Source organism: Varanus komodoensis, unplaced genomic scaffold (assembly GCF_004798865.1).
Source record: "Varanus komodoensis strain SLA01 unplaced genomic scaffold, ASM479886v1 scaffold8, whole genome shotgun sequence".
Classification (NCBI taxonomy): Eukaryota; Metazoa; Chordata; class Lepidosauria; order Squamata; family Varanidae; genus Varanus; species Varanus komodoensis.
The window spans coordinates 7263869-7290219 of record NW_025336481.1 but is presented as its reverse complement, the minus strand read 5'-3'; the positions used below and the strand labels follow the sequence as shown (position 1 = coordinate 7290219).

General features: G+C 44.5%; 1 long non-coding RNA gene across 1 annotated transcript; it reads right to left on the bottom strand.

Annotated features, from left to right (window-relative positions):
• Positions 1–829: 829 nt before the first annotated feature.
• On the bottom strand, positions 830–17056 carry LOC123036320. Its single transcript, XR_006417114.1, has 2 exons — positions 16841–17056; positions 830–2019 (listed from the first exon to the last, which is right to left on the bottom strand). It is a non-coding gene; the product is annotated as an uncharacterized LOC123036320 (long non-coding RNA).
• Positions 17057–26351: the final 9295 nt, after the last annotated feature.

Sequence of the window (26351 nt, the reverse complement as noted above, 5' to 3'; positions counted from 1 at the left end):
TATGTTCTGAATAAGCTGATTTAATGTTACTGATTTTGGCATGCTGTGTTGTTTTTATATTGTGAGTCATACAGAGAGTCCAAATATGGGCTATTGTAGTGGCATATAGATCCATTAAATAAATAAATAAACCTCCCCTGCTTCCAAACGTGGACCAGAGTATAAGGACATCCTGCCTCTGAGGCTGGGGGCAGCATAGAACAGCCTTCCCCAACCTGATGGCCTTCAGAAGCATTTGGACTACAACTCCCAGAATTCCCATCCAGCCGACTGGGAATTCTGAGTGCTGCAGTCCAAACATGTCTGGAAGGCACAAGTTGGGGAAGGCTGGCATAGAGCCATCAGGACTAATAGCCACAGATAGCAAATTCCTCCAGCAATTTGTCCAGTCTCCATTTAAAGTTATCCAAATCAGCGACTATCATAATATCTTGTGGAAGTGACTTCCATTGTTTAAGTATGCATTGTGGGAAGACTTCCTTTTATCTGTCCTGAATTTCCCCCCATGCAGCTTCATGGGATGACCCTGGTTTCTGGTATTATGAAAGACAAATGTCTCCATATTCACCTTCTCCACACTGTGCACAATTTAGTACATCACTTGGACGTGGTTTTGAGAAGGGGATTCTCAAAGACAAACTCCGAACAATGTGCTTGAGGACCAAGAGGCCCCTCTTCCTATAGCTGTGTTTGTGCTAATCAAAACAAAGCATGGATTTCTTGCCATTACATCCAATCCTGATGTTATTCTGTTACACATCTTAAAGTATGTGTTGTACATTGTGTTGCACCAATTTTTTTCTCCATATTTTTAACTCTTCTCATTCAGTTTGATAGAAAAAATGCTTTAATGATGCTTGAAGGAGAAGGCGATCGCAAAGCAATTCTCACAGGTAGGATTTGCAGTTCTTGTACTTGCTTTACGCATGAGCTGGCTCAGAACGGCCTCTTTCGTTGTATAGATCCCTCTTCTTGCACAGCTGGCAGATTCATCCACTTCCCAGGGAGGGAGGCAACAGAGTGACGGAGAGATGTGTATCAGGAAGAAGAAAACGCACAGCACACTTGGCCATGTCACAATGATAAGCAATGCCACCAACACAGGATGAGATAGAAAAACAGAAGCTCCTTTCATGGGGAGAGAAACTTCTGGGAAACTGGAAGACAGATGTTGGCCCAGCACTAGTTGTAACAAAGAGCTGTAAAATGGATCTGTAAAAAGGGAGATGTGCTTCCAGGTAGCAGCATGTGGCTGGAGATACTTAACTTCTGCTGGCCTACGTCCACAAACACTTCCTCACATCCGTTTGGACTTAGTAGCAGTTTTTCAGTGAGACCCGACTTTCAGTTCACAGAGCTACAGCCAAACATCATATTCAGGCTGTAGTTTGGGCCTTAAAGTTACTCTGCAAGATGATTCCCACTGTATAGTCATGGGGGGAAGCCCAGCATTAGCTGAAACATCTAGTCCTGGAAGGCGGAGGGCTGCTTTGACTAGCACTTCAGGTTCATGGGCCACCAGTACCGGAAGCAGTCTGATGGACCACAGAGCAGGAAAGACTGACTCAGAGAAGCCCCTGGCTGACTCAGGCATGCCGGATGCAACCCACACACAGATGAATGAAGTCTGACGGGGCCACTGTGTTTTTGAGCACTGTGTGTATATAAATGATTAGGAACTCCTGGAGAATGTTTGCATTTGGAATAATACATAGCATGATTGATGACATCAGTAACAAGGACTAATATTGCATGTACCACCACAGTGCAAATCTATCTTATTTGTCTTTCTTATCTTGCAGAAGCCGTGCTTCGCAGCATGTTACTGCTGGCATTGTAAGGAGATGGAGACCAGTACGGCTGCGTGGAAGGCCTGGACTTTTAACGTTGCATCATGAGTCTGAATTGGCTGAGCCATGGCATGGAGAGGGTTGACACTTTCTGCCGGTGGTTTTTGTTTAAACCCAAAGGGGTGCATAACATTTTCTCCTCCAATTGTTTTTCCATTCAATGTGTGTTCTGTGGAGGAAAAAAGGTGGGACATTTTTATTTTGTTATTTATTTATTTTTAAATTTGTATGTTGCCCACTAACCCAAATGGATTTTCTAGGTGGCTTACAGTAAAACAGTAAAAAACAACAATAAAAACACTTCAATGAAATAGTTAAAAGTTAAATATCATAATTATACCGAGTAAGCAGAACAACAGATGTCAGAATAAAAAACAAATTTCAAGTCTGTTTTTGAAAGTATTCAGAGAAAAGAAGTGTCTTGGCACCAAAATGAAAACATGGTTAATGCCAGGTGAATTTCTCTGGGGACCCTGTTTCATAATTGAGGAGCAGCCACCAAGAAGGCCCTTCTTCTATTTACTGATCCCTTCACCTCTTTAAGAGATGGCTCTTTTAGAGGGACTTCCTGCCCAGACCTTAATGGGTAGGTATGTACATATGGGAGCAGATGGTCCTTTAAGTAGCCAGGAAATAGTATATCTCTTCCTCCCAACAAGGGAATAATCCCTGGATGGATGGAAGAGTTGAGTAACCCCTTTCCGCAAGTCATTCTACTGTTGAAACCTGGAGCTTATCCTAGGCTGCTTCTAGTTTTAAAGACACTTGGCCACTCTTGTTCCAACAAGACTCTATTCTGCCATGAATAATGAAGTACCCTGGTACTGGAATGAGGTTTACCACTCAATCTTTATATTCCAACCTTTGAAGATCATTAATTGTCTGGGAAAGTCAAGGCACCCCAGAGATTCCAACTTCCAAAGGACAGGTTACTCAGACAGTAAAGAAATGTGAGAGTTAAGTTTCAACTAGTATTTATATACCACATTCCTGCCAGGAGATTAAAAATGGTGGGGATATCTTGAAATGCAGCTGCAACAATGAAGCAGCTCTTGCATTTAGGGTACTGTTACTTTCGCAGCCACTGGGACTGCCTTCTTCTCTTGCCATCCTTCTTGCTTCAAACTCACTTCTTTCTCCATCTTTCCACTGAGGCAGATTCTCCCAGGAAATTTAGGAGGATCTGGCCCTTTTGCTGATACCACCGCCTACCGTTCTCCAGAAATGCCTGTAGAAAACGACCTTGATCAGCTGGAAGGAATTCTGCATATGTAACCAGAATTGGATGACCAATTCATTCATTATCAAAGCTGGGTGAGCGGCTAGGCTCATAACGAACCAGTTTATTTATTTATTTATTTAGTAAGCTTCTATGCCGCCTCATTCGCCGAAGCCTCGGGGCGGCTCAGAACAATAAATAAATACATATTAAACATATAAAAACAATATAATTGGAGACGTCCTGGCCAACAATATGAAATCAATAAATAAAGCTAACAATTAAAATAACGTTTAAATAAAAAGGTCTTCGCCTGGCAAACAAATAACGCCGAAAAACAAATAACGACAGTGCCAGGCGGACCTCTCTGGGGAGCGCATTCCATAGATTGGGCGCCACTTCAGAGAAAGCCCTCCTCTGGGTACTTACCCTCCTAATATCCTTCACGGAGGGTTCCCGGAGAAGGGCCTCTCCCGCCGATCTCAAGGAGCGGGAGCGTATGTATGGACGTAGGCGCTCCATAGATTTCATAGATTCCGCCTGCGATTTGCTCCAGCCAGTGGCCGAAAGGAGCATCATGGCTGGGAACTGGGGAATTCCAAACTCCTCTGTGGGAAGGAAGGGTGCTTGAGACAGCAGCTCCACGATAGAGGGGTGGACCTCAGTCCTTTCTCAATGGGGACTGAGACACCACCTTAGGGTGTTCGGTGGGCCCTGAAGTGAAGCTCAGTGAAACTTGGGAATGGCTCCTGCAAGGTACTCCAGGCACCTTGGGGCATTGACTCCTAACAGCACTGGCCACCTCTTGGAGGGGTGGACTTTCAGGAAGAGCTTTGCTGGATAGTTGTGCAGGCTTGGTGGCATGAATACAGCCTGTGCAACCCTTTATAAACAGAAACCAAGGAATAATGGAATAAGGACAATGGGCATTATTCAACACCCACAAAAGTGAGCTGTGATTTCAGTGAGCTTTGGTATATTTTATGGAGGGCAAACAATACTGGACTACTTGCCAAGTGTCTTACATTATACAGAGGTGAGCCTTCTAGATGTTCACTGAAGCACTGCATTTATCTGCACAAACTTTTGCGTGCATGAATTTCCTAAATTTCCTAAATCCATACATTTTAAAGACACATCTGTAATGCATTCTACATGACTCAAACTTTAATTAATTGATATACAGGGACTGCAAACTTGTTTATATCCTTTCTTCGGTCCTGCTATCTGTTTGTAGAAGGGCATGAAAAAAGCAGGTATTTTCTTCTAACAGATGCAGTAGTTTATTAAATTGTGTTTAAAAAAGCCAAACCTATATTGATATTCTGGTAATAGGCAACTCTTTAATTCATTCATGCAATTGATACATTAAAAGAAAGCTGCCTAATCATAAATGGATTGATTAATGTTCATAATGCACAAAGAAAGAAATTGGTGCTGTTCTAACCAGTCTGAGAGCCTGCGGGTTTCTCGGCAATACCTGCCCTGGAGGCAGAGGGCAATCGGAAACAAGGGGTTGTTCGCTGATCCTGTGGCTCTTTTCCTTCTCTATTTGTATTTGCTGTTGGTACATTGACTTTGAGAGCACTTTCCAAAACCAGGCAGCAGAGGGAGCTTCAATCCGGTTTTCTCCTTCATGAACATTCACTCTAGCCTTTTATGATGAGGCTGCACGACTTGAACGCCTCCTGCCTGGTTTAGCACCCTGCGCCTGTCGGAAATGGGAGATGCAGAGAAATCTGGTCCTCGAAGAGGGAAGTCAGGGCCCGCTCCAGAGAGCACTGGGAGCCGCAGTTTCAGCCAATGTCAAGGAAGGCACACTCCAGTCCGCCCATGTGCGTGACCCTGGGTTCCTTGCAAGAGGAAGAAATGCAGGACAGAAACCCAACGTAATAACAACAACAACATAATAATGCAACCTTGATTAGCCTGCAGCATGCAACTGCGGAGTTGTATCTGATGGTACCTGTTCACCAGTGGAATGGAAACTGCGATGGAGCATTTCCCCCTCCATCCCTCCCTTCCTCCCGCAGCCTCCCATATACCTCCTTATCTGTTCCGGGGTCCCTCTTGATTTGATCTGGAAGGGAGGTCAGAGTGGGGGAGCTGCAAGGGGAGGGAGAGCAAGGAAAGGCCAACTCATGTCGGGGGTGTTGCTGGCCAGTTAAAAGTTCTGGGAGTCAGGTTCAAATGACAGCATCTAAATAAAAATTGCACAGACTGATATAAATCAACACATGCAGGTGTGTAATGATTACTAGGTTAGACATGAAAAGCAGAAGATGCAAAGCAAACCAACAGAGTTCACATTCAAAGAATCTCCAGTTTAAAGAGAGAGAGCGAGGAAGAGCTCATGGGCTAATAGAGCAGAATATAAGTTTGATGATAAATACATAAATATCCTCAAGGAATGTACTGGATGATGCCCAAACAAGTTTTCTCTCAGTTCAATTGCCATGCAAGGATAGATGTGGGAGACCTAATCGTTCCCTCACTAGCTGTGATTCCTTTCAAAAATTGCTCCCTGCATGGCAATTAAGCTAAACACAACAAAGACTCATCCATTGGTGCCGATTGGTGCTCAGGGCTCTGGAGAAAGAGATCCCAGACCTGGAAAATAGATTCAGGGGTTGGGCCTAGGTCCACGAACACTTGGACTCACAAGTTGTTGGATTTACACCGTGTCTCTTTGAGCTGACCAACACATGTGACCACCAGAGGGGATGCTGTGGCTCAGGTGCCACGGCTGGACACGAGTCCACATTCTGCCCCCTCTGAAGCAGGGGATCATTACTTATGAGGACACTGATTTGCATACACACGGTGCCATGTTCAGTTCCTGGCCTCTCCAGCTCAGGAGGTCCAGATAGCTGTTGAGCACAGCAGTTGTAGCTACACCACCATGATGGTTAGTGGCCATTGCTAGGCCTATCTTTTCTCACCATCATCATGAGTTTTACGAGTGGAGGTGACCAGGGCCTTTTCCTGTCTTTGGAACATGGTCCCCAAAGAGATTTGCCTGGTGCCATCTCCTTTTTTCTTTTCAGTGCCAGGTGAAACCCTTTTTATTTTCCAGATATTTTAAAAGGTAATTGTCAGATTTAATATTGTTATTATAATTGCTATTGTGCCATGTATTAATTTGATTATAGTCAGTGTGGGTTGTTGAGGATCATGTTGTATTGATTTTATTGTTCATTGTTTTATTGGAATATGGTGATCTTATTGCTTTTTAAAATGCTTTTTAACCTGTAAACCACCCAGAAAGCCTTAGGGCTATGGGGAGGTGTGGAAGTGAAGCAAGCAAGCAAGCACTATTTTTTTAACCTACGTTTCATTTTATCCTGGCACAAGACATTAACCTACTTGGGAAACCTCATCTCGTCACCTCATTTGGACAGATCCAGTCCTGAGACAATCATTGGGGCAAACCCATTTCCAAGGTGAAAGGCAGGCAGAGAGCAGATGTGCAGGCAAACAGTTCAGGACCTGGGCAATCCAAGGAACAGGTTTTAGCAGGAATCCAGGAGCAACAGCACAAGCGATCAGTCCAAGGGAGTAGGAAAGTTGGGTACAAACTACCAAGAACCAAAATCAAGGTGGTGTTCCTTTGACCCTCATCTGTCTAGGACTGAGGGTTTTAAGCTGGAGTTCCAGGACTCAACTGCCGCACATCAGAGCTTTCTGAGAAGTCCTTCTCCTGGGGAGGGCCCTGCATGAGGACTCCTTTAGTCATGTGTCTTCTGTAAATGGGCAGTCTTTCTTACAGGCGTTCTTTGGGCCTGCTTTGTGAGATGCTGCTGCTCTTGGGGACTTAGTGGCCGTTCGCTGTGTCTCCGAATTGCCTTTCTCTTTGGGAAATAGACCTGTGGCTGTCCCTCCCAAGTGCCCAAGCACTTTTACTTCATTGTCTTAGGGCACAGCTCAGCTCTGAGAGTTCCAGCCCCACCTCTTCCATTATAGTGCTACAGAAGTGGACTCAACTGGCAGCTGAAACTTACTCCCGTATTCGTGGTAGGACTGCACCTTCCGCCTCTCCTGAGGATAGTATGCACGTCTGGGGATTGAGGGCAGTTGCTTTATAGACACTGTTCTTACCATCAGCAGGCGGAACAACCAGGGTGCTGCTGCTGTTGCCCCTCCACACCACCCAAAATTTGCTGCCCGAAATGGCCACTTCACTCTACCTATTGGTAGGGCCGGCCCTGCGATACTCAGCCTCTAAGAAATGCTCACTCTAATATCACATTTAAACTCCTCCTCTAAACTCCTTGTTTTACTTATAACTTCATTCCCAGTTTGTTCTTTCCTTGTTTTTATCTAATCTATAGCCCCAGGGATTTCTGGGGAACCTTATTACAAGGATGGCAGAACAAAGAAGACTCCTATATCTGTGTCCTATTATTTTTTGGCTATCCATGCAATGTAGTTCCAGGCATGCTCTCTTAGAAGAAGTAAGGACTGCTGTTTCCCATATACCTCATTCTCAGGTAAGCCTACACTGGACTGCAGCTTCAGATTTCCCACAACTGAAGTGAGAGTGCAAATTCCTTGCCCACTTCTGGAGTGCCAAATGCACAAGGAAACAATGTTTCTGCACCTTTCATAGTTGTGTAAAAGATAAAATCTCAGCAGGTGGAGATCACCATAACAGATACACCTGAGGAAATTCCCTTTTCTACACAATTATTAAATGTTCATGATCCAATCCTCTTCCCACCTGGTCACCCTCTCTCTGGCCACTGGTGGGGGAGGAGGAAGTGCCCTCAAGACAGTCAGGCATGCGTGTTGCATGCAAACTTTTTGGATCAGTTGCTCTAGGGAACAGATGGGGCTTAGCTTAAGACTCTGGGCTCTGTTTGAAAAGAAAAAGCCCACTGTCAAACAAACAAACAAACAAACAAATTTGGCCATGCTAAATTTAACCACATGTATGCTACTTCACTTCTCATAGCATGATGTTCATGGAATTATGACCCAAAAAGATTCTTGTGTGAGAATCTTAAAAGAGTGGGTTGGGGTGCAATGGGGAGGGAAAGCCATGGAATACTGTACAGCTGCAAACGCCACCCACTTCTGACTCTGGTTCCTCCCAGCACCAGCTGATTCACTTTTCCTGTGAGTTGACAGTCCTTCACGGAAAGATGGTTCCTTTGTCTCTGCACTAGCAGAGGTGGGAAATTTTGGCTTTCCAGATGCATTGGATTTCCATACCCACAACCACAACAGAGGATAGTCAGTGGTGATAGATCAGTGATGGCGAACCTTTTAGAGGCTGAATGCCCAAACTGCAATCCAAAAGACATTTATTTATTGCAAAGTGCAAACACTACAATACAATCTGAAAAATGAGGTTTTAGTTTATAACCCCCCCTGCCCATTGCTGTGCATTCTAAACACATTCCAACCATCAAAATCATGCCAGTACACCTCGTTTTTCTAACCTTAACCCTACCCTGATGCGCACCCCTAACCCTAATATAAGGTTAAGTTCCATTGAAAATAGGGCGATTTTGAAAAATCCTTCCTTGAGTTGCTTTTCCTGCAAAACTCATCATTTCTGCCCATTCTAAACACATCCCAACCTTCAAAATCATGCTAGGACACCTCATTTTTCTAGCCCTAACCCTACCCTGGTGCACACCCCTAACCTAAGTACAGGGTTAAATTTCCACTGAAAATAACGCTTTTTTTTCCTGCACAGCTCATCATTTCTGCCCATTCTAAACACATTCCAAACATCAAAAACATGCCAGGACACCTTATTTCTCTAACCCTCACCCTACTCTGGTGCACACCCCTAACTCTAATACAGGGTTAAGTTCAATCGAATATAGGATGATTTTGAAAAAGTCTTCCTTGAGTAGCTTTTTCTGCACATCTCATCTTTTCTGCCAATTCTAAACACATCCCAACCATCAAAATCATGCTAGGACACCTCGTTTTTCTAACCTTAACCCTACACTGGTGCACACCCCTAACTGTAATATACGGTTAGGTTTCATTGAAAATAGGACGATTTTGAAAAGGCCTTCCTTGAGTAGCTTTTTCTGCACTGCTCATCATTTCTGCCCATTCTAAACACATTCCAACCATCAAAACCATGCCAGGAAACCTGGTTTTTCTAACCCCAACCCTACCCTGGTGCACACCCCTAACCCTAATATAGGGCTAAGGTTGCATTCAAAAAGGGTGATTTTGAGGATGCCTTCATTGAGTCACTTTTTCTGCATTGCTCATCATTTCTGTCCATTTTAAACACATTCCAAACAGCAAAACCATGCCAGGACACCTCGTTTTTCCAACCCTAACCCTACCCTGGTGAAAACCCCTAACCCTAATATAGGGCTGAAGTTCCATTGAGAAAGTGCAATTTTGAGGAACCATCCATTGAGTAGCTTTTTCTGCACTGCTCATCATTTCTGCTCATTCAAAACACATTCCAACCATCAAAACCATGCCAGGACACCTTGTTTTTCTAACCCTAACCCTACCCTGGTGCACACCCCTAACCCTTACATTGGGGTAAAATTCCATTCAAAATAGGGCGACTTGGAAGAGGCCTTCCTTGAGGAGCTTTTTCTGCACAGCTCGTTACTTCTGCACATTCTAAACATATTCCAACCATCAAAACCATGCTAGAACACCTTGTTTTCCAACCTGAACCCTGCCCTGGTGACTACCCCTAACCCTAACATAGGCCTTAAGTTCCATTGGAAATAGGGCTATTCTGAAATCGCCTTCCATGAATATCCTCTTCTGTGCAACTCATCATTTCTGCCCATTCTAAACGCATTCCAAACATCAAAACCATGCCAGGACACCTCGTTTCCCAAAACCTAACCCTACCTTGGTGCACACCCCTAACCCTCATATAGGGCTATATTTCCATTGAAAATAGGACAATTTTGAAGAAGCCTTCCTTGAGGAGCTTTTTCTGCACAGATCATCATTTCTGTCCACTCTAAACACATTCCAAACATCAAAACCTTACCAGGACACCTCATCTTTCTAACCCTAACCGAGTGATGGTGAACCTTTTAGAGACGGAGTGCTCAAGCCGCAACCTGAAATCCACTTATTTTTCACACCGTTCCAACACTGCAATAAAATCTGAAAAGTGAGGTTTTAGTTTAGAAACCACAATGCCCAGCCAGTCTAAGCAAATGTGTGTGTGTGTGTGTGTGTGTGTGTGTGTGTCCTTGGCAGTGGACTGACTGGCCATGTGAAAACTCGGATGCATGGCAGATAATGAGTCGTGGCTCGTGACATCATTGCCTGGTGCGCCAGTATTCCTTTCCAAGCAGGCGCATGTCTCCTTTGGGTGCTAGTATCCGATGCTCAGCTGCTGGCACGATGTTGGGTCTGCTTGGCTCATGGGCTGACAGAGAGTGCTCTGCATGCGAGCTGTGGCACACTTGCCATAGGTTCGCCACCACTATGATAGATGATGTCATGCAGATACTTTGGCCTATATTTGACCACAAGTGATCTTCCCCTATGCAAGGTCTCTGGGACATATGTGCCAGGCCACCTCAGGCCTTACCAGGCTCCACATGAATCCAGGATTCCCTTGGGCAGAATCAGGTTCTCTCAGATGTTCTCTTTGCTTGTACTTTCTATGCTTTGTCCTTGACACACCTCCATCCAGTTCCCTTATGGGCCCCTGAAATACCCTACTGGGAGGTAGTCTATACCAGGTCAAACTATGCTGTTATTCCAGCTCAGAATTGTCCGCTTGGAATGGCCGTGGCTTGTCAGGATCAGACATAGCCAAGGGGCTTTCCTGTCTGGCCCTTTTGCTGTTTAGAGAGGCTACTGAATGAAACTGGAATCTTCTCTGTGAAAAGCTCTGTTCCTGAGCTGTATTTCCTCTGCTGAGGATTCATAGAACCAAGGAGTTGAAAGGGGCTTATAAGGCTATAGAGTCCAGCTCCCTGCTCAATGGAGGTCATGGATTCTATCGCTGTCCCCTAACAGTCAGGAAATGTTTCCTGATGTCCAGGCAGAATTTGGCTTCCTGTAACCTGAACCCAAGGGATGCGGTGGCGCAGTGGGTTAAACCTCCGAGCCACTGGGCTGGTTGATTGAAAGGTCAACAGTTCGAATCTGCAGACATGGTGAGCTCCCGTGCTTTGTCCCAGCTCCTGCCAACCTTCCAGTTCAAAAGCATGCAAATGCAAGTAGATCGAAAGGTACCACTTTGGTGGGCAGGTAACAGCATTTTGTGCACTTCGGTGTTTAGTCATGCCGGCCACATGACCACAGAGACTGTCTGCGGACAAACGCTGGCTTCCTTGGCCAGGAAACGGAGATGAGCACCACCCCCGAGAGTCAGGCATGCCTGGACTTTAGTCTCAAGGGGAAAATTTACCTTAACCTGAACCCATTATTCTGTGCCTTGCACTCAGGGTTGATTGAGAAGAAATCCTGGCATTCCTCTGTGGGACAGCCTTGAAGTATTTGAAAAGTGCCTTTGATTCCATCTTCCTAGGTGTTGAATTAGGTACTTGTTCCTACTGATTTTCATTCTGTTGCTTTCACCCCAGTGCTCCAGCCTATGAAGGTGAATTTAAATTTTGTTTGTGCCTTCCAGGGTGGTTTGTGTCATCTGCGAACTGGATCAGCATGCCCTGCACCTCTTATTTATTTATTTAAAACTTTTCTTTGCTGTCCCCCATGCAAGGCATCTTGGGATGGCTCACAGTCAAAACATTAAAGCAATCAATAAAATTACATACATTAAAACAATCCAGTGGTAAAAGCAATAAAACATGACTATTACATTCATATTAGTTTTTAAAATACTGGTTAAATCAAAAGGTTTTGACCTGGTGCCGAAAAAAGTATAAGCTCTGTGCCAGGCAAACCTCTCTTAATCCAAGTCATTAATCAAAAGAGTAGAGGACTGAACCCTGCAGTGCCCACTCATGACCTCTCCTCAGTTTGAGAAGGTGCTATTGAGAAGCATTCCCGGAGTCCAATTCGGTAGCCAGCTATGGATCCACCTGACAGCTGTTCCACCTAGCCCACTTTTAGCTGGTTTTCTGATCAGAATGTCCTGGGAGACTTTGTCAAAAGCTTGCTCAACTCAAGATATATGATATTCATAGCATTCCCAGAGTCCACAAGTTACCCAAACAAAAAATGATATCCAATTAGATTGGCAAGACTTGGTTTTGATAAATCCATGCTGGCCTCCAGCAATCACTCCATTGGCTACAATGGAGACTGTCTTCTATATTATCTTCTGCAGAATTTTTCCAGGGATTGATATCAGACTAACTGGTCTGCATTTCCCAGGATTCTTCTTTTTGCACTTTGTTTGAAGAGGGACAACATTAGCCCTTTTCCAATCATCTGGCACTTCACCTGACCTCCGTGATTTCTCAAAGACAGTGGTTCTGAGATTTCTTCTGTCAGCTCCTTTATTTCTCTAAGATGCAGTTCATCAGTCTGAGGAGATCTGAACCCATTCGGTGAAATTGGGTGTTCTTTGACCATTTGTTCATCAATCTTAAACTTCAATCTGACCCTTCAGTTTGCATTTCATTTCTGCCCAGGGGGCAAGAGCGGGTCATAGGGCCACTTTCGGGGAAAGGCTGAGCCACAGTAGAAATGAGCATTTTGGCTTTTTCTCCATTGTTGTCCACAAAAGTGGGATTCAGTCCTACGGTGCGCAGTAGCCAATCATGCATTCCAGGGTGTGAGGTGGAAACAGCTTTATTCTGCAGATAAAAGGTGTTTGAGCACAAAGTAGGCAAAACGGAGCCCCAAAATGGAAAACAAATACACATTTACCAGAATGTAAACAGGCTCTGACATAGTTCTGTCTTTCAGGGTCACAGAACCACCTCTTGGAGGCTTTACATGTTACTTAAGTCTGGATATACGGGGTGGAATGGTGGTATTGTACTTTTGTCGTTATGTGCTGTCAACTTTTCTCTGACTTATAGCGGCCCTATGGATGGAAGCCCTCCACCATCCCATCCACAGGAACCCTGATTAGCTCAAGACTATGGCTTCCTCGATGGAGTCCATCCAACTCATATCTGGTCTTCCTCGTCTTCTTCTGCCATCAACTTTCCCTAGCATAACTGTCTTCTCCAGGAGTCTTGCCTTCTTATGATGTGTCAAAAGAATGACAACCTCAGTTTTGTCATTTCTGCGGCTAGGGAAAGCTCTGGCTTGACGTGATCTAGGATCCACTTGTTCATCTTTCGGTCATTCCAGACTTATTTATTGGTAAAAGGAAGGTGTTCTATGCATAGTGTTCCAGCTAAGTGAAATATTATGGTAACTAATGCAATTGCTGTCTGAAATTTTCCCCCAAAGGCACATGGCAGCAAGTATTAAAGAATAAACACAAGTCACCCAGTGCTATAGACATAAAAATAAGATCTCTTCCACATACACAGAACCAGCAAACCATATTTAGCCTCTTCCTCATGACTATATATAACCTCTCTGTCAACCAAGCTGAAAAACATCACTGGCAAATTCCTGTCATGGGGATATATTTTTAGCCTCTATTGTCTGCTTTGACATTGTGGTGTACAGCATGGATTAGGACGCATAGAGGAGCCCGTCATGCTTTTACAATTAATTGCTTTGAGAAGGAAGTTCTGGTGGAATATTCATGGACATAGATTTTTGTGGTCTAGTTGTATCGTCAGGTCCAGGATGCAGGGAGCTGGTGTCTATGGGTGGGATAGCAGGACCAGGGAGGATGGGGAGCTTGGTGATGAGGCAGGAGGACCAGAGGCAAAGGCAAAGTTAAGAACCAGCAAAGGTCCATGCCCAGGAAGGCATGGCAGACTCAAAGGCATCGCAGAGTCAAGAGCAGGCAAGATAAAATAGCAACAAGGCATGGCAGGCACAGAAGTAATGGCAGAATCTGGAACAGGTGAGGGTCCAGAACATGGCATGGGCAGAAGCAGACAAGGATCAGATACCAAAAAGGTGTGGCAGATCCAGAGGCAAGGAGCTGGCAGGAGCTGGCAAGGACTGGATTCTGACAAGGCAGGGCAGAACCAAAGGCAAGTTCTAGAGGCAAGCTGAGGCCAAGTGCAAGCAAGGCAATGCAGGTCCAGAAATAATGTGAGGTCAGACAGAACAAGGAACAGGTTCCTGGCCAGGAGGAGTTAGGTGGAAAAAACAGGAGCAGAAGCAGGAGCCGGAAGACATACAACACGAGCAAGGGCAACGCTGGAAGCAGGTTCAGGAGCATGAGATGATCTCGTGATGTGCCCTCGAGTCCTCTCAACTTATGGTGACCCTATGTATGAAGGCTCTCCAGAATGCCCTGCCTTTGACAGTCCTGCTCAGCTCTTGTGAACTCAAGACCATGGCTTCCTTGATGGAGTCCATCCATCTCATAGTTGGTCTTTTTCTCGTTTGACTTTCCCTAGCATGAAGGGCATCCAGAGAACAGACTGTTATCCAGAAGGCAATTGTGCATTTGAGGACCTCTCTCTTTGAAGGGCTGTTGGCTCCAAGTTCTTTGAAGAAAAAGAAACACAAGGAGGGGGAGGATGGGCCTTGAAGTTGCCTGTCAATGGGTCATCATCTGGGTGGCACACTGCACAAAGACACCACTTATTTGGTCATGAAAGTTAGCATGAAGAACCACAAGAAGCTGGAAGGGCAGGAATCTTGTTGATTTCCTGTGACTCACCACGAGATAATTTACCAGGAGATCCCTATCTGTCTTTTACCTGGCCATGATATACAGCCATCGTGACTCTCATGGGACCAATTATGCCCTGATATGTGTGTGGAAGTTAGACCAAACCAACTAACTTCTCCATTTCTGTTTGCCCTTCCTTTCCTATGACCTTTCCACTGCCATCAGATTGAATTCTTTACCTTTCTTCCTCCTGCAAAACTGCCTGAAAAACTCCCTTTTGTAAATCCCTTTAGGTGCTGTGTGGTTTGGCTGTCAGGCATGGAATGGGAAACCCAATGACAAAATAAAAGAGCTCTCGAAGTTTAACCAACAAAATTTTAAACATTTACTGAAAAACCATTACTATTGTTAGGAAAAATTTTAATATTTGACTGGTTAGAACACATACAAAGCAAACAAAATCATAAGAACAGAAGAGTCAGAAAATAACCAGAAAACACAGCCTGCTATTCCTGACTAGACTGTGTCCCTATTTTCTGTATACTTCCCAGCAATAAGTTCTCAGTTTTTCCAAGCATTCGGCATTTCTGATTTCCTTTCTCTGTTTTATTCTTCTTTCCTTCCAACCTTCTACATCAGCCTGCCATTTTCTCAAAATTCACCTTTTGCCTCCATTTTTTATATGCTAAAGCAAGCCTGTTCCCTTGTAACTGATGAATCAAAAGAGCTCACCTTTATCTGGTGCTCCTTTTGCTGGGGCACTTGGCAAAACTGGGCAAAACTGGCACTACCTCTCGCCACTTGGTGATTTTTTGGCACGATAATGTAAACAAAATCCCCTCTACACTTTCTTATCTCTCTGGCTGTCTGCTCAGCCTCCTAACCACTCCCTTTATCTCCTCTGCTTTGGCAGACTTGATGGCACCAAAGTCTAGTCAAACATTAATCAAACTGTTGGCACCAGGAGGAACTTAACCCGGCAACATCCAAAAAGACTTATGCAAATTGCATGACAGTTCTGTTCCTTTGCACTCATTATTAGTCATGGTCAGTGCAATCCAATGGGACCGCCCGCGGCCCTCCAAACTCAGGTTAGAGCATCCTCTTGAAGATGGAAGGAGGGTGGCAGGGAAAGTCACCCCTGTCCTTCTTCTGCTCTGCAGAAGACTTAGACGGCTAGTGTCAGCTATGGCTGCTGCCCCTGCTGGTGAGGAGGAAGGCTGGGGTGCTGCTAGAAGACATCACGTCCTGGTACAGCTTCACTCCTCCTTTCCCCGCTCCCCAGAAAGCTGTGAGGTCAGTCCTGCAACTGCAGAGCTGCAGCCAGCATGGAGAGACCTGTGCTGGCTGCAGGGGTGGGGCAGGCTGCATTCGGAGTCTGACTCCGGAGTGCACGTCTGAGGTCAGAGCTGGGACTCCCCGTTTCCCTGCGGGTGGCCAGCTAGCATCTGCCATCCACAGGAACGTGCCTTGCTCACCCCATGCTGCATGAACGATCTGTTTTTTAGAATAAGTTGCGGTCATCCCCAGTTATTCCTCACATGTTACTACTACTGTTGCCAACACAATTTGAGGGCAGTATTTATTATTAGCATAACATACTAGTAGAGAAATAATGATAGTCATAACAGCACTAATAAGAATCTCCCACTTTCTTCCTCTTGCCAGGAACTCTTACAAGATCTTCCTTCTCTCCATTTTATCCTCACCAGAGCCCTGTGAAGTAAGGCTGGGAGGGACTGGCTGGCCCAAAATCTCTCTGCGAGTGGACACTAGAAAGCAGAACTCAGCCTCTCCGTCCAACACTCTAACGTTGGAGCTCTCTTGGCATGCGCCAGGCTGACACTGAGTCCATAGGAGAAGCCTGGGAATTGCAGCTATGTTGGGGCATGGGGGTGTGATGGAGAAATCTCAGCGAATACCGTGACTCAGAATTCCCTGGCAGTTAAAAGATGATCAAGGCAAGTGCCCTGGTTTTGCTCTTGTTCTTGTGGACTCTTGGACTGCGAATAAGGCTGCCCTGAGAGGGAAAGCTGTTCAGGGCATGATCCTGTGCATGTTGATACAGCGATAAGCTGGGTGGGGGATGCTGAGAGCTGCATGACATATAGCTGCCTAAACATGGATAGGACCGCTACTTACTTATTTAGAAGATTCTCGAAACCTGCTGATACTGCCTTCCAGGTGCTGTTCGGGCTTTATAAGCAGCGACAGCCACAACCCGAATGTCAGAAATGAAGTGGTGCCAGGACTTCCATCCTGCTGGGGCTCATTTAGAACTTTTGGTAGCAACTGGTAGGAGAATCATGCTTTTTTCCAGCATCTCTTGAACAGAACCAGTGGTGCCACCTAGGCAGCCTCCCTTGGTGAGTTGGAAACGATCACCCAGCCCGGTATTGTCTCTTCCAACTGCCAGCCTCTATTTTGGGTGTCAGTCATCAGATGTCTCTCCCGCCCACTGTGACACCTGATCTTTTGAAGCTGAGAAGCCAGAGCTGTGAACCTCGGCCTTTCTGAGTTAGACAGGACCTTCACTAATATGTCTTGGGAAGTGTTTAAGCTTTATGCAAATAGGGTGTTACAAGCATGTCCCTCTTTTCATCTGTTCTGCAAAATAGCATTCCTGGAACTTGTATCCATTGCAGTGCTGATGATTTTCCCTTGGAAGCCTTAAGTCCTTCAGTGGTGCCTCTCAAGGGATCCTGCAGACTTGCTCCTTGGGCTTATGTGAGATGCTTGTGTAAGGTGAAACCCTGGGAATTTTGCTAAGACTTCCAATCACCGCCACTTTCTCTGCTTCCTGTCAGTTCTGCAGGCCAGCAACCACTGTGTGGAGCAATTGTGTTTGTTGTCTACACCTTAGTGGATGCTACAGACCAAGCAGGGTCATCAAGTGATAAATTAAAATTAAAAAGATGACATCCCCTCCTATTTCAAGACCTTTGAATAGTTTGCTTGCTTCACATGCTTAATGGCTGTTGATGACCAACGGCTACTAGATGCTGGATTCATCCTACCTGTCTGAGCTGAAATAGGTAACTGCATACTTAGCGTATAGCCGGCAAATAAGCATTTTTTTTATTTTGCACTTTTGGTCTAGATGCTGAGAAACACCCTGGGAAGACTGGGGTCTGTGGGGGTGTTGATACTGTCCCCACCCCCCTTGTCCAAAGAAAACGGAATGGAACAAACCTCTGAGATGCCCTTATCTGACTTCTCTGTGAAGCCAGGAGGAGAAAAAGGCCATCAGGCCTTCCTGAGGAGCTCACCCAAGAATTATCTGTCTGTGTGAATACAACCGAAGACGGTATCTCCGTCTTCCTCACAGCCTGCTGAGCTTTCTTGGTGCCACTGAGGATGAATGGAGACCCTTCCTGGACCCGGAGCAGCAGCGGTATCAGCAGCAGAGAAATCCACCCCCTTTCCCAGCCTAAGTCACTGGCAGCCAACGGGACGGGAAAAGACTTTGAAAACGTCCCTTTACATAAATAAAGCTATATGTCAAAGTGTTGTGTTTGGACACGGAGCTGAAATATCGTGTGCCAAATGACGAGCTTATAAACATTAAAGCCATATGCTCCGGCAAGGAGCTCCGCAGCCAAAGTGCTCTGGCGTAGCTGCAGAAGCCTCATTTATCCGCCAAGCTCGGCTGGAGAATTGGCAGGGGAAGCCGAAAGACGAACCCAGCCTGACCCCGCTGCACGGAGCACGCTGAGCCGCAGGGGCTGGAGAGGAGGAAATCCAAACCGTTTACATGGGCCTGTGGACATCTATCATCCAATAATCTGTTTGGCTCAAGTGGAGACATTTAATGTGTCAATCACATCCGCATTACTGTAGCGATTCATTATTACAGCAGGATGAGAGACCGAAAGGAAACCCTCCCAGCAAGGGCAAGCAGGGCTGGGGAGGGGGCGGGAATACTTTTGGAGGGCTGAGGAAAACCGGATCATTCTCGCAGAATGGCTTCATCTCCCGTTTCCAGAGCAGAGCAGAATTAACGGAGGAGGGGATTTCTGGGGCAAAGTCAGAGCGAGTTGCTGGCATATGACCAGAGTTGACTCTTGATTGATTCAGGCTTCTGTACAGCCTTTAGCTAGTAAAGCTGCAAATTCTTAGGCACATTTTTCTGGGAATAAACCCAATTGAATTTAGTGAACATACATACTCCTGAGCAAAAGATTTGCACTGTAATCAAGTTAAGTAGTACAGGTTATATAGAAAAATCTCGCAGCAGGTTTCTGCTAGGGCAAGACAGAGTGCCCATTAGTCCATCGCCAGGTAATGCATCATCAAAGAAAGATGATACTGATTGGTGTAAAATGAATGACCACATAGCATATTGTATAAAAATATTATTACTTCTGTATTATACGTTGTACCAATAGAGAGACAGATGCACATTTAGAAATAGAATTACTGGAATTTAAATAGAAATGCAATGATCACATTCATATGTCCACTTTTACTGTAACACAGCCATGGAGAACGTGTGCCCCATCAGATGCTGCTACATAGCCAAGGGTGAGGACAACGGGAGCTGCCATCTCACAACGGGAGCTGAACTCACAACACATTCTCCAACCCTGGTGTAAAGCAAACGTGCCAGTTCTCTTTCCTCAAACATTGGAGGGTATTGCTACATAGAAGATGGATGAAAGGGTTGGGGTTGGGAAGGAGGCAAGTTCAGGCTTGATTTGATCAAGAATCCACTTGTTCGTCTTTCTGTCCATCCAGGGCATTCACCAAGCTCTCTTCCAACACTGCGTTTATTCATTTTTCTGCCTGTCAGCTCTCTTCACAATCCAGCTTTCTCACCTGAAATAGTGACTGGGAATACAATAGTGTGCCTGACCTCAGCCTTGGCCTCCAGGGAGGTGTCCTTCCACACAATGATCTTTTCTAGTGCCTTCATTGCTGCCCTTCCAAGTCTCAGTCTTTGAATTTCTTGGCTGCAGTCTCCCTTTGAACTGGTGATTGACCCAAAGTAAATAAAATGTTTCACAATTTCCATTTCTTCATCATTGACAGTAAAGTTTTAGAATTCTTCTGCAGTCCTGATTTTTTTGTCTTATTGTCCAACTGCAGTGCTCCTCTTGCACTTCTTTCTCTTTGATCAGGAGTCCTATCAATCAATTGCTGCTTTCTGACAGTGATATGGTATCATGTGAACATCTTAAATCATTGATACGTCTTCCACCAGTTCTCACTCCTGCTTCCTCTGAGTCTAATCCAGCTTTCCTTACAATGTGTTCTGCATACAGATCAGATAGATAGGAAGATGAAATACATCCTTGTCTGACAGCTTTGCCTATAGGAAACCATTCTCTTCATATTCTATCCTAACATAACTTCTTGCTCACATTACAGGTTACTATCAGGACGATCAAGTGCTGAGGCACATCTATTTTTTTCAGGACCATCTGCAGCTTCTCTTGATCTACACAATCAAAGACTTTGCTGTTGTCTGCAATGCACAGACTGCTCTTTTGCCATTCTTTGGTGTTCTCCTATAGCTAATGCAAATTTGTAATATGATCTTCCTTTTTGCAATTCAGATTGAACACCAGGCATTTCTTGTTCCATGCGGGGTAGAATTCTTTGTTGCAATGCCTTGAGCATTGCTTTGCTTGCAGGGAAAAACTGCAATGGTCTGTTGCTGCTGTCCTTTACAACTCCTTTCTTAGGGATTGGAATGTATATTGGATGTTTCTGGTCTTTGGGCCATTGTTTTGTTTTCCATATTTGCCTGTATTCTTGCTAGAATTTAGATTAATTCAGTCTCTGCAGTTCTCAATAGTTTTATTGATATCCTATCTACCCCAGGTGCTTTATTCCTTTCAAGTAAGTTTCGTAGTAGCTTTCACTTTGCTTTCTCCTATTACAGGCTCTTCCTTGTAGGGTCTCTGAAGGAGCCTGTCATACTTTCTTCTGCATCATTCTTTTGTTCAGTTTCTGCTTTCTCTTTATTTTTCCTGGTCAGATAGTATGTTTCCGGTTCCAGCAGTCCTAATGTTGGTTTGAATTTCCCTTTGAAATCTTGGCTTTTCTAGAAGAGGTGTCTTGTTCTTCCTCTTGTTGTTCTCTTCGATTTCATGACACTGGTCAGTACAATAGTTCCTTTTGTCTCTAACATGATCATTGCTGAAATATTTCACTCGGAATTCTGACCCTATTTCTGTCACCTTTTGTTTCTCACCTGGGAGAAGGTGCTTTACTTTCTATAAAAGTGCTGTTAGTGGGAGTGATTTTTAAGCTGTATCAGATCAGCCATAAAGCATAGGGTAACTACCAGAAAGAGACAAATATTAATAAGAAAGTACCTTCCAATTTCAGTCTGTTTGTCCATTTGTTTAGCCCAGCATTGGGCATTCTCTCTCGAGCAGTTCTCTGGAACTTTCCACAGAGATCCTGTTATCCGATCCTTTTAACTGGAGATGCTGGCAGTCATTTTTCAAGGAATTCTCCTACATGTTTGTGAACTCTAAAGGGTACTTTTCACTATGCAAAGAGGCACTTTTCATCTTTTGTAAAGATGCAAATTGCATAATAGAAAAGTATTATCAGAAATGCATTCTAACATTATTTCTTTTCTTTTTAAAGGATCACTTATATTTAAGCAAAATAAGGGTTTTTGTTTCATCAATGCACCCTGAATAGTCAAGGCAACAGCAGCTAAGAACACCTGGGGAAAAGACTTGCCGGTTGATGACATTTTGCAGCAGTTTGCAATATGCACAGATGTATACATTTCTCTATGCATCGCTTTTGCATGTAAGGCTGGATCAGACCAAAGTCCTACCTAATCCAACAAGCTGTTCATGCAGCGGCCACCCGGCTGATGGCTGGGAATCCCTAAGCAGGACGTGGATACGATAGTGTCATCCTCTAGTCTTTGGCATTCTGCACACAGCTCATCCAAAATGCCTCAGCTGCTTGCTTACTGACTTACATCCTTGACCTGGACTCACACTTGGCTTCATATTCGAAACTTGGCATTTCTGCTGCTGCTTTCTGCTGCTGTACAGGTAGGGTAGTTCTGGCGCTCCGGTAAAACCTTCCCGGCTGGAATACAAATTCCACCCCTGGAATATTGGTCAACATTTCTAAGTTTGGAAAACTTACTGGCTGGGGTGACGGAGGCTACTGGGAAGAACACCAAGCCAGGGAAGTGTGGCGCAGAGTTACAGCACGAATGGGTCACCTGCGGCCCTCCAAGTGTTTGTCCCCTCACCTCTGGCCAGGACTGATGGGAGCTGTAGCCCTTCTCGAGCTTTGGTCTACAAGTTGCAACCGCCTTAATATAGAAGGACATCAGGAGAGAGGAGGATGCACGTTGGACTGGGTGTATTTTCTGAGGAAAGAGAGCACCGAGGGCTGCATTTACTCACTGGTCAGTCACTAGGAAACCCATAGAGAGCAATGGCTCTTTGGGCTTTTATTTATTTATTTATTCAAACATTTCTGTGCCACCCCATTCACCGAAGCCTCGGGGCGGCTCACAACGTGAAGTAAAATACAAAAATAACAATATAAAAGAAATAACAATATAAAATAAGTCGCCCTGGCCAGATAAAATAAGCAAATACTGTTAACAATTAAAATGACGCTTAAATAAAAAGGTCTTCGCCTGGCGCCGAAAAACAAATAACGACGGCGCCAGGCGGACCTCTCTGGGGAGCGCATCCCATAGATGGGGCTCCACCGCAGAGAAAGCCCTCCTCCGGGTACTCACCCTCCTAATATCATTCACAGAGGGTTCCCGGAGAAGGGCCTCTCCCGCAGATCTCAGGGGGCAGGCGGGCATATATGGATGTAAGGGCTCCTTCAGGTAACCAGGACCCAAGCCAGGACCCAGGATCTAAATACTACTTCATTGTGCATCTGCAGATAAATATAGATATTGGAACATGGGGCAATAATGCAATGCCTTTTCTTGGTCGCTGATTATCCTGAGGAAAATAACTCATAGAGAGCGGCAGGAGGACAGAGGCAAGGAAGGCAACCTATTAAAGGTAACTAAGAGGCAGGTGATGTGAGATGGATCGTGCACTACTCCAAAAACTAGCAAGAATATCTATCAATATCCAGTGTATTTTTATTTATTTAAAATATTTATATCCTGTCCTATATGAAAGAAACATCCCAGGATGGCTTACAAAAATTATAACCATCAATAACAACAACAGATGACAACCATAAACAACAATAAAACAACAGCAGCAATAAATCAAATTCAGAATCAATATCAAAAGCAAAAACAAAAAAAGAGACTGTTAGTGTTAAAACCGATTAAAATCTCTCATTCTTAAAATGATGGGTAAATAAAATTGTTTTCACCTGGAGTTGAAAGAAATATAAAGTATACATTTTACTGATTTAAAATCTTTAAGATTTTATAGGCATGTCATGAACAGAGCTGGCTGGAGCTGGGGGTCAGAAGAGATGGCCCCGGAGACCCCTTCTGATTTGCTGTGTTTCTGTGTTTCATAGATTAAAAAATAACAATTAAAAATTCTTCAAAATAGCTATAAAATGTTAAATACACACAGGGATTTTTTTAAATTTTGTACCAAAATGTTGTATACTGAAATAGTTCATTTTTTAAAATGTGTTCCATAAACAGTATATGTATATGTGTGGATGGATATTTCATGTCTAATCTTTAAATAATTAAATCTATGCAATCTGTATTTTTAATTTTTAAAAGCCTAAAGCTAAAGAAGTTATCAACTGGATGGCCTCTGGGTGGTCATTTTGCTTGTTTTTGAGCTAGCAGTCTGTCGTGCAAAGCAGGGGGACCTGCATACAATGTTGGTGCTCTTTATTTGGCTGGAGGAAGAGCAAACCGCTGAGTCAGCAATCCTTCACAGTCATGCTGCTGAGTCCCACTGGGAAATGTGAGCTTCCTGGGTCCCCTGTGACATGCAAAACATTGACCTTCCCCATATTGAAGCTGTGCGTGTAGTGTGAAGGTCTTTTGGGCAGGCCTGGCAGTTCTTCAAGCTCCTTGTGTGATGGGGTAGCACCACTGGAATAGACATATTCTGAAAGCAGCAAAGTTCTACTGGTGTCTCTGAGCCAACAAGGTAGCACTAGCCAAAGACAAAAGCTTTTGAGCCCAGAAATATGAGTTTAGTCCTGGGATGGTGCAGGGAGAGAGAGATATGAACGAGTGGCAGGCCTGCCAGGTGGCCTTGGGGAAATCACAGCATCAACAGCACATAGTGTCTGTCCGGAGAAGATCTCAGAATTCTTTCTCAGGAGACCAGATCCATCAGCCCATATAGAAATCAGGCCAAAGGAGTCGCAGTCTTGTGGCATACCCCAGGTGGGGGACAAGAAAGGATTCGATAACCTGGCTCAGGAGCCTTACACAGATGCCTTGAGTTTGGGTTTTGCTTGAGTTATCTGATGTGTGCAAGACAAAAGCCAGACTTTCATGGGACAATGAGGATGAGGGTCCCTGAGAATTCAACAAAAGAGTTTGATGAATTCCCAGGCAATGCATTAACCTACCAAGATGTCAATCCTAGACTTTGGAGTGGTCAATGTGCAGGTTATTTGAGGGTTGTTTGATTAGGTGACAATGCAGACATTAGAAAGATGTATGCATCTATCTTCAGTTCCAATGTTTTATTTACTCACATGAAGGCAACTCCTGATGATTGAATTATGGAGAGGATACATGGATTAAAATCAAGTAGGATCCTTATGCATCCTTTGGCCCGGAACACATGACATATTAGACAAGGTGTAAGGTTGATACCAATGAAGCATGTATGTACAAGCCATCATGGCTGAACTATTTGCCATCAAATTTCACTGTTCATGGGGAGATTGTGAAGGAGGCATTACCTTCCCAAAACCCTTGTGAGAACTCATTGTCCCCCTCTAGAGACCAAACCCAAGAAGTGCAACATTTGTCAAATAGCAGAAGCAGCAACAAACACCCACTCGTGATATTGGCAATATTTGACAGAGTTTCACCTAAGCAACGTTTAAAATGTTGCAGAAGGTGCTCCTTTAACTTGGAAGCTCCCCAGAGATCTTACTCAGCAGTATCCAAAGGTTCTTTACCTCGTAAATCACCTTTAAGGCCTCCGTCGGGAGAGCAGGGAAATTTAAAGGGACCGTTAGCTCCTGCTCTGGAGATGTAGAACTTTATTTGGGTATTCAGTTTCCTCTTTCATTCATAAAATAAACATCTGCTGATTTATTTGAACGAGACTGTATACTCACTCCATGTTTTCTTAAAGGACCTGGGAGCAGCCCGGCAATGTAAAACGCTTTCGAGAACTTGACCCGGGGAAGGGCAGTCTTTTAAATTATGCCAATTCAGGAAATGGTTGGATTCAACACATTAGACGGAAAGGTTAAAATGTTTGTGCTCAATTGTATTAAATCTTTCTACAGTAAATCCTGGAGGAAGTCGGACATTTGAAGGAACCCACTTATTCTTGGTGCCTCGAAACTCCTTCTTGTACTTTCAAAGGGAAATGATCATTAATCAGGCTGGACAAGCACAAGCTAATAAAAGCTGCTGTTAAATTGGAACACGTTTTCCATTTTTAGTTTTTATTGTCAAGTACCCTATCTGTTCATATAAGGGAAAAGTGACTCTTTCTTACCCTCTGTCCTGGCATGAGATTGGAAGGAATGAAAAAGCTCTTTGGTGTGTTCATATTTCTTGAGGGTCTAAGAGGTTATCGGTGGGTGCTGGGCTAAATAATTTAAATAGTGCCTTGTTGATCAGAGCAAAAGTCCATCTAGTGCTCCTTTCTGGGGCCAGTCAGATGCCTCTAGGAGGTAAGTACATGGCACAGTGTGAAAAAATACTTCAGAATTGTTTATCCTGCAGCAACTGATATCCAGAGGTAGATTGTTCTTGAATGAATGGGATTATCATCACTATAATCTTCACCATCAAAACCATCACCATCTCTTTCCATCAACTTTTCACTAGCAGGGTACGATGATCTTGCATCCTGCTGTATCTGCCTTGTCCTAGCTTGGCATGGGGCTCCCAGAGGTGACAGGTTTGCAGCAGCAGCAGTGCCTGGAAGGCTGCATCACTTCTGTACAGTAAGGACATGTTGAGTAAGGCAAGGCAGGTTAGGCAAAGCAGGTTCCTAGCAGTCTGGGCTGGACTGGATCAGGTCAGGACTCTGGACAGATCACTAGCTGGAATTCATCCACAGAGAGCAGTTGTCTCAGCAACCAGCAGAGGCCTTCTGAAGGCTGGTGTGTTTGGACCTGCAGCTGGCTCCATCATCTTTGAGGGATCAGCTGCTTCTTAAAGAGCCATTGTACGGTTCTGCATCCATTGGCTCCTTCAGGGTGAGGGTGGTAAGAAGTGGATCAGGGGGATGCCCACTGCTGCATGGAATCTGGTTAAGCCATGTCCTCTGGCTTGGAAGTGGCGTGGCTGGTGAATCATGTGAGTGGGACTCTTTACCCACTGCAACTTCTATTCTGAGCTTCATAGAACCTATCTATGATGCTCCATAGAGGTGAACCTATTTGGAGGAGGAGTTCACTATGGGGAATAATATGGTCTCAAATCGCCAGTCTGCCTCTTCTGCAAATTCTGAAAGGTAAGAAGGGCATGCTCTGAATGTCAAAGTCAACTGCTGCAGGGCAAAGCCTTTGG